This window comes from Salmo salar, chromosome 06, assembly GCF_965601325.2.
Source record: "Salmo salar chromosome 06, fSalSal1, whole genome shotgun sequence".
In the NCBI taxonomy this organism is placed as follows: domain Eukaryota; kingdom Metazoa; phylum Chordata; class Actinopteri; order Salmoniformes; family Salmonidae; genus Salmo; species Salmo salar.
Window position 1 is genome coordinate 372,501 of NC_138296.1, and position 7,500 is coordinate 380,000.

General features: G+C 51.3%; 1 protein-coding gene across 6 annotated transcripts in view; it reads right to left on the bottom strand.

Moving 5' to 3' along the window:
- Positions 1-7,500, bottom strand: part of LOC106602073 (caskin-1) — a 187,763-nt gene that overhangs the window by 105,372 nt on the left and 74,891 nt on the right. The window lies entirely within an intron of this gene.

Below are 7,500 nucleotides of genomic sequence, written 5' to 3' on the forward strand. Positions count from 1 at the left end.
GGGTCAGGTTGAGTGGGTGGTATAGTGGATGGTAGGGTCAGGTTGAGTGGGTGGTATAGAGGGTGGTATAGTCAGGTTGAGTGGGTGGTATAGTGGGTGGTAGGGTCAGGTTGAGTGGGTGGTAGGGTCAGGTTGAGTGGGTGGTAGGGTCAGGTTGAGTGGGTGGTAGGATCAGGTTGAGTGGGTGGTATAGTGGGTGGTAGGGTCAGGTTGAGTGGGTGGTAGGGTCAGGTTGAGTGGGTGGTATAGTGGGTGGTAGGGTCAGGTTGAGTGGGTGGTATAGTGGGTGGTATAGTCAGGTTGAGTGGGTGGTATGGGCAGGTTGAGTGGGTGGTATGGGCAGGTTGAGTGGGTGGTATGGTCAGGTTGAGTGGGTGCTATAGTCAGGTTGAGTGGGTGGTATGGTCAGGTTGAGTGGGTGGTATGGGCAAGTTGAGTGGGTGGTATGGTCAGGTTGAGTGGGTGGTATGGTCAGGTTGAGTGGGTGGTATGGTCAGGTTGAGTGGGTGGTATGGTCAGGTTGAGTGGGTGGTATGGTCAGGTTGAGTGGGTGGTATGGTCAGGTTGAGTGGGTGGTATGGTCAGGTTGAGTGGGTGGTATGGTCAGGTTGAGTGGGTGGTATGGTCAGGTTGAGTGGGTGGTTTGGTCAGGTTGAGTGGGTGGTATGGTCAGGTTGAGTGGGTGGTATGGTCAGGTTGAGTGGGTGGTAGGGTCAGGTTGAGTGGGTGGTATAGTCAGGTTGAGTGGGTGGTATAGTCAGGTTGAGTGGGTGGTATAGTCAGGTTGAGTGGGTGGTATGGTCAGGTTGAGTGGGTGGTATAGTCAGGTTGAGTGGGTGGTATGGTCAGGTTGAGTGGGTGGTATGGTCAGGTTGAGTGGGTGGTATGGTCAGGTTGAGTGGGTGGTATGGTCAGGTTGAGTGGGTGGTTTGGTCAGGTTGAGTGGGTGGTAGGGTCAGGTTGAGTGGGTGGTAGGGTCAGGTTGAGTGGGTGGTAGGGTCAGGTTGAGTGGGTGGTATAGTGGGTGGTAGGGTCAGGTTGAGTGGGTGGTAGGGTCAGGTTGAGTGGGTGGTATAGTGGGTGGTAGGGTCAGGTTGAGTGGGTGGTATGGTCAGGTTGAGTGGGTGGTATGGTCAGGTTGAGTGGGTGGTAGGGTCAGGTTGAGTGGGTGGTAGGGTCAGGTTGAGTGGGTGGTAGGGTCAGGTTGAGTGGGTGGTATGGTCAGGTTGAGTGGGTGGTATAGTCAGGTTGAGTGGGTGGTTTGGTCAGGTTGAGTGGGTGGTATGGTCAGGTTGAGTGGGTGGTATGGTCAGGTTGAGTGGGTGGTATGGTCAGATTGAGTGGGTGGTATGGTCAGGTTGAGTGGGTGGTATTGTCAGGTTGAGTGGGTGGTATGGTCAGGTTGAGTGGGTGGTTTGGTCAGGTTGAGTGGGTGGTAGGGTCAGGTTGAGTGGGTGGTAGGGTCAGGTTGAGTGGGTGGTAGGGTCAGGTTGAGTGGGTGGTATAGTGGGTGGTAGGGTCAGGTTGAGTGGGTGGTAGGGTCAGGTTGAGTGGGTGGTATAGTGGGTGGTAGGGTCAGGTTGAGTGGGTGGTATGGTCAGGTTGAGTGGGTGGTATGGTCAGGTTGAGTGGTTGGTAGGGTCAGGTTGAGTGGGTGGTAGGGTCAGGTTGAGTGGGTGGTAGGGTCAGGTTGAGTGGGTGGTATAGTGGGTGGTAGGGTCAGGTTGAGTTGGTGGTAGGGTCAGGTTGAGTGGGTGGTATAGTGGGTGGTATGGTCAGGTTGAGTGGGTGGTAGGGTCAGGTTGAGTGGGTGGTAGGGTCAGGTTGAGTGGGTGGTAGGGTCAGGTTGAGTGGGTGGTATAGTGGGTGGTAGGGTCAGGTTGAGTGGGTGGTAGGGTCAGGTTGAGTGGGTGGTATAGTGGGTGGTAGGGTCAGGTTGAGTGGGTGGTATGGTCAGGTTGAGTGGGTGGTATGGTCAGGTTGAGTGGGTGGTATGGTCAGGTTGAGTGGGTGGTTTGGTCAGGTTGAGTGGGTGGTAGGGTCAGGTTGAGTGGGTGGTAGGGTCAGGTTGAGTGGGTGGTAGGGTCAGGTTGAGTGGGTGGTAGGGTCAGGTTGAGTGGGTGGTAGGTCAGGTTGAGTGGGTGGTATAGTGGGTGGTAGGGTCAGGTTGAGTGGGTGGTAGGGTCAGGTTGAGTGGGTGGTATAGTGGGTGGTAGGGTCAGGTTGAGTGGATGGTATGGTCAGGTTGAGTGGGTGGTATGGTCAGGTTGAGTGGGTGGTATAGTCAGGTTGAGTGGGTGGTAGGGTCAGGTTGAGTGGGTGGTAGGGTCAGGTTGAGTGGGTGGTAGGGTCAGGTTGAGTGGGTGGTATAGTGGGTGGTATGGTCAGGTTGAGTGGGTGGTATGGTCAGGTTGAGTGGGTGGTAGGGTCAGGTTGAGTGGGTGGTAGGGTCAGGTTGAGTGGGTGGTATAGTGGGTGGTAGGGTCAGGTTGAGTGGGTGGTATAGTGGGTGGTAGGGTCAGGTTGAGTGGGTGGTATAGTGGGTGGTAGGGTCAGGTTGAGTGGGTGGTATAGTGGGTGGTAGGGTCAGGTTGAGTGGGTGGTATAGTGGGTGGTAGGGTCAGGTTGAGTGGGTGGTATAGTGGGTGGTAGGGTCAGGTTGAGTGGGTGGTATAGTGGGTGGTAGGGTCAGGTTGAGTGGGTGGTATAGTGGGTGGTATGGTCAGGTTGAGTGGGTGGTATAGTGGGTGGTATAGTCAGGTTGAGTGGGTGGTATAGTGGGTGGTAGGGTCAGGTTGAGTGGGTGGTAGGGTCAGGTTGAGTGGGTGGTAGGGTCAGGTTGAGTGGGTGGTAGGGTCAGGTTGAGTGGGTGGTATAGTGGGTGGTAGGGTCAGGTTGAGTGGGTGGTATGGTCAGGTTGAGTGGGTGGTAGGGTCAGGTTGAGTGGGTGGTAGGGTCAGGTTGAGTGGGTGGTATAGTGGGTGGTAGGGTCAGGTTGAGTGGGTGGTATAGTGGGTGGTAGGGTCAGGTTGAGTGGGTGGTATAGTGGGTGGTAGGGTCAGGTTGAGTGGGTGGTATAGTGGGTGGTAGGGTCAGGTTGAGTGGGTGGTATAGTGGGTGGTAGGGTCAGGTTGAGTGGGTGGTATAGTGGGTGGTAGGGTCAGGTTGAGTGGGTGGTATAGTGGGTGGTATGGTCAGGTTGAGTGGGTGGTATAGTGGGTGGTATAGTCAGGTTGAGTGGGTGGTATAGTGGGTGGTATAGTCAGGTTGAGTGGGTGGTATAGTGGGTGGTATAGTCAGGTTGAGTGGGTGGTATAGTGGGTGGTATAGTCAGGTTGAGTGGGTGGTATAGTGGGTGGTATAGTCAGGTTGAGTGGGTGGTATAGTGGGTGGTATAGTCAGGTTGAGTGGGTGGTATAGTGGGTGGTATAGTCAGGTTGAGTGGGTGGTATAGTGGGTGGTATAGTCAGGTTGAGTGGGTGGTATAGTGGGTGGTATAGTCAGGTTGAGTGGGTGGTATAGTGGCTGGTAGGGTCAAACTGAACCAACCTGAACCATCTCAGGTCAACAGAACATGAGATCGTCTAGAACTTCCTCTGACGGTGACCAGCGTTTTCTAAACTCGTTCCTCGCCATCCCCCTTCCCCAACACGACACGGCCGATTCATAAACAACCAGGTCACCATCAAGCTCTGATCTATTGAATCGGCTGTGTAGCGCTAGGGGCAGAGAAACACTAAAAGGTGGCCCCTAAGGCGGGGCCCCGGGACCGAGTTTGGGAAACACGGTGTATTCAATTATGAGATTTAAATCCTCACTGTCTGTGGACTGAGAGGGGGGGATTTGTCCTGTTACTAAAGCACAGACGGCGTCTGGTTACACAGACGCAAGGGGTTATCAATATCTCCAAGGGCGTCTGGTTACACAGACGCAAGGGGTTATCAATATCTCCAAGGGCGTCTGGTTACACAGACGCAAGGGGTTATCAATATCTCCAAGGGCGTCTGGTTACACAGACGCATAGAGTTATCAATATCTCCAAGGGCGTCTGAGGTATTCTACACAACGTTAGTGTCCGATTACCTGTCGCCGGCAGGTCAAAGGTCACTGTATTAAATGTTCAATGCTCGTCAACCTGCTCTAGTGAGTACGGGAAGGTGAGGCTAGATGCTAAGGCACAGTACACACACTCTACACCCCACTGTAACCCTTGATGAACAGCAACACCCCACTGTAACCCTTGTTGAACAGCAACACTACACCCCACTGTAACCCTTGTTGAACAGCAACACTACACCCCACTGTAACCCTTGTTGAACAGCAACACTACACCCCACTGTAACCCTTGTTGAACAGCAACACTACACTACACTGTAACCCTTGTTGAACAGCAACACTACACTGTAACCCTTGTTGAACAGCAACACTACACCCCACTGTAACCCTTGTTGAACAGCAACACTACACCCCACTGTAACCCTTGTTGAACAGCAACACTACACTGTAACCCTTGTTGAACAGCAACACTACACCCCACTGTAACCCTTGTTGAACAGCAACACTACACCCCACTGTAACCCTTGTTGAACAGCAACACTACACTGTAACCCTTGTTGAACAGCAACACTACACTGTAACCCTTGTTGAACAGCAACACTACACCCCACTGTAACCCTTGTTCAACAGCAACACTACACCCCACTGTAACCCTTGTTGAACAGCAACACTACACTGTAACCCTTGTTGAACAGCAACACTACACTGTAACCCTTGTTGAACAGCAACACTACACCCACTGTAACCCTTGTTCAACAGCAAAACCCCACTGTAACCCTTGTTCAACATCAACACTACACTGTAACCCTTGTTCAACAGCAACACTACACCCCACTGTAACCCTTGTTGAACAGCAACACCCCACTGTAACCCTTGTTCAACAGTAACACCCCACTGTAACCCTTGTTGAACAGCAACACCCCACTGTAACCCTTGTTCAACAGCAACACCACACTACACTGTAACCCTTGTTCAACAGCAACACTACACCCCACTGTAACCCTTGTTGAACAGCAACACAAAACCCCACTGTAACCCTTGTTCAACAGCAACACTACACCCCACTGTAACCCTTGTTCAACAGCAACACTACACCCCACTGTAACCCTTGTTGAACAGCAACACCCCACTGTAACCCTTGTTGAACAGGAACACTACACTGTAACCCTTCTTGAACAGCAACACCACACTGTAGCCCTTGTTGAACAGCAACACTACTCCCCACTGTAACCCTTGTTGAACAGCAACACCACAACCCACTGTAACCCTTGTTCAACAGCAACACCACACTGTAACCCTTGTTCAACAGCAACACCCCACTGTAACCCTTGTTCAGCCGCAACACCACACTGTAACCCTTGTTCAACAGCAACACCATACTATAACCCTTGTTCAACAGCAACACCACACTGTAACCATTGTTCAACAGCAACACCCCACTGTAACCCTTGTTCAACAGCAACACCCCACTGTAACCCTTGTTGAACAGCAACACCCCACAGTGTAACCCTTGTTGAACAGCAACACTACACCCCACTGTAACCCTTGTTGAACAGCAACACCACACCCCACTGTAACCCTTGTTGAAAAGCAACACTCCACATAACCCTTGTTGAACAGCAATACCCAACACTGTAACCCTTGTTCAACAGCAACACCACACTGTAACCCTTGTTGAACAGCAACACTACACTGTAACCCTTGTTGAACAGCAACACCCCACCGAAACCCTTGTTCAACAGCAACACTACACTGTAACCCTTGTTCAACAGCAACACCCCACTGTAACCCTTGTTCAACAGCAACACTACACTGTAACCCTTGTTCAACAGCAACACCCCACTGTAACCCTTGTTGAACAGCAACACTACACCCCACTGTAACCCTTGTTCAACAGTAACACCACACTGTAACCCTTGTTCAACAGCAACACCACACTGTAACCATTGTTCAACAGCAACACCCCACTGTAACCCTTGTTCAACAGCAACACTACACTGTAACCCTTGTTCAACAGCAACACCCCACTGTAACCCTTGTTGAACAGCAACACTACACCCCACTGTAACCCTTGTTCAACAGCAACACCCCACTGTAACCCTTGTTCAACAGCAACACCACACTGGTACCATTGTTCAACAGCAACACCCCACTGTAACCCTTGTTCAACAGCAACACCCCACTGTAACCCTTGTTCAACAGCGACACCACACTGTAACCCTTGTTCAACAGCAACAGCAACACTACACTATAACCCTTGTTCAACAGCAACACCACACTGTAACCATTGTTCAACAGCAACACTACACTGTAACCCTTGTTCAACAGCAACATCCCACTATAACCCTTGTTCAACAGCAACACCACACTGGAACCCTTGTTGAACAGCAACACTACACCCCACTGTAACCCTTGTTGAACAGCAACACCCCACTGTAACCCTTGTTGAACAGCAACACTACACCTCACTGTAACCCTTGTTCAACAGCAACACCACACCCCACTGTAACTCTTGTTGAAAAGCAACACTACACCCCACTGTAACCCTTGTTGAACAGCAACACCACACCCCACTGTAACCCTTGTTGAACAGCAACACCCCACTGTAACCCTTGTTCAACAGCAACACCACACTGTAACCCTTGTTCAACAGCAACACCACACTCTAACCCTTGTTTAACAGCAACACTACACTGTAACCCTTGTTCAACAGCAACACCCCACTGTAACCCTTGTTGAACAGCAACACCCCACACTGTAACCCTTGTTGAACAGCAACACCCCACTGTAACCCTTGTTCAACAGCAACACCCCACTGTAACCCTTGTTGAACAGCAACACCCCACACTGTAACGCTTGTTGAACAGCAACACTACACCCCACTGTAACCCTTGTTGAACAGCAACACCCCACTGTAACCCTTGTTGAACAGCAACACCACACCCCACTGTAACCCTTGTTGAAAAGCAACACCCCACTGTAACCCTTGTTGAACAGCAACACCCAACACTGTAACCCTTGTTCAACAGCAACACCACACTGTAACCCTTGTTCAACAGCAACACCACACTGTAACCCTTGTTCAACAGCGACACCACACTGTAACCCTTGTTCAACAGCAACACCCCACTGTAACCCTTGTTCAACAGCAACACTACACCACACTGTAACCCTTGTTCAACAGCAACACCACACTGTAACCCTTGTTCAACAGCAACACCACACTCTAACCCTTGTTTAACAGCAACACTACACTGTAACCCTTGTTCAACAGCAACACCCCACTGTAACCCTTGTTGAACAGCAACACCCCACACTGTAACCCTTGTTGAACAGCAACACCCCACTGTAACCCTTGTTCAACAGCAACACCCCACTGTAACCCTTGTTGAACAGCAACACCCCACACTGTAACGCTTGTTGAACAGCAACACTACACCCCAC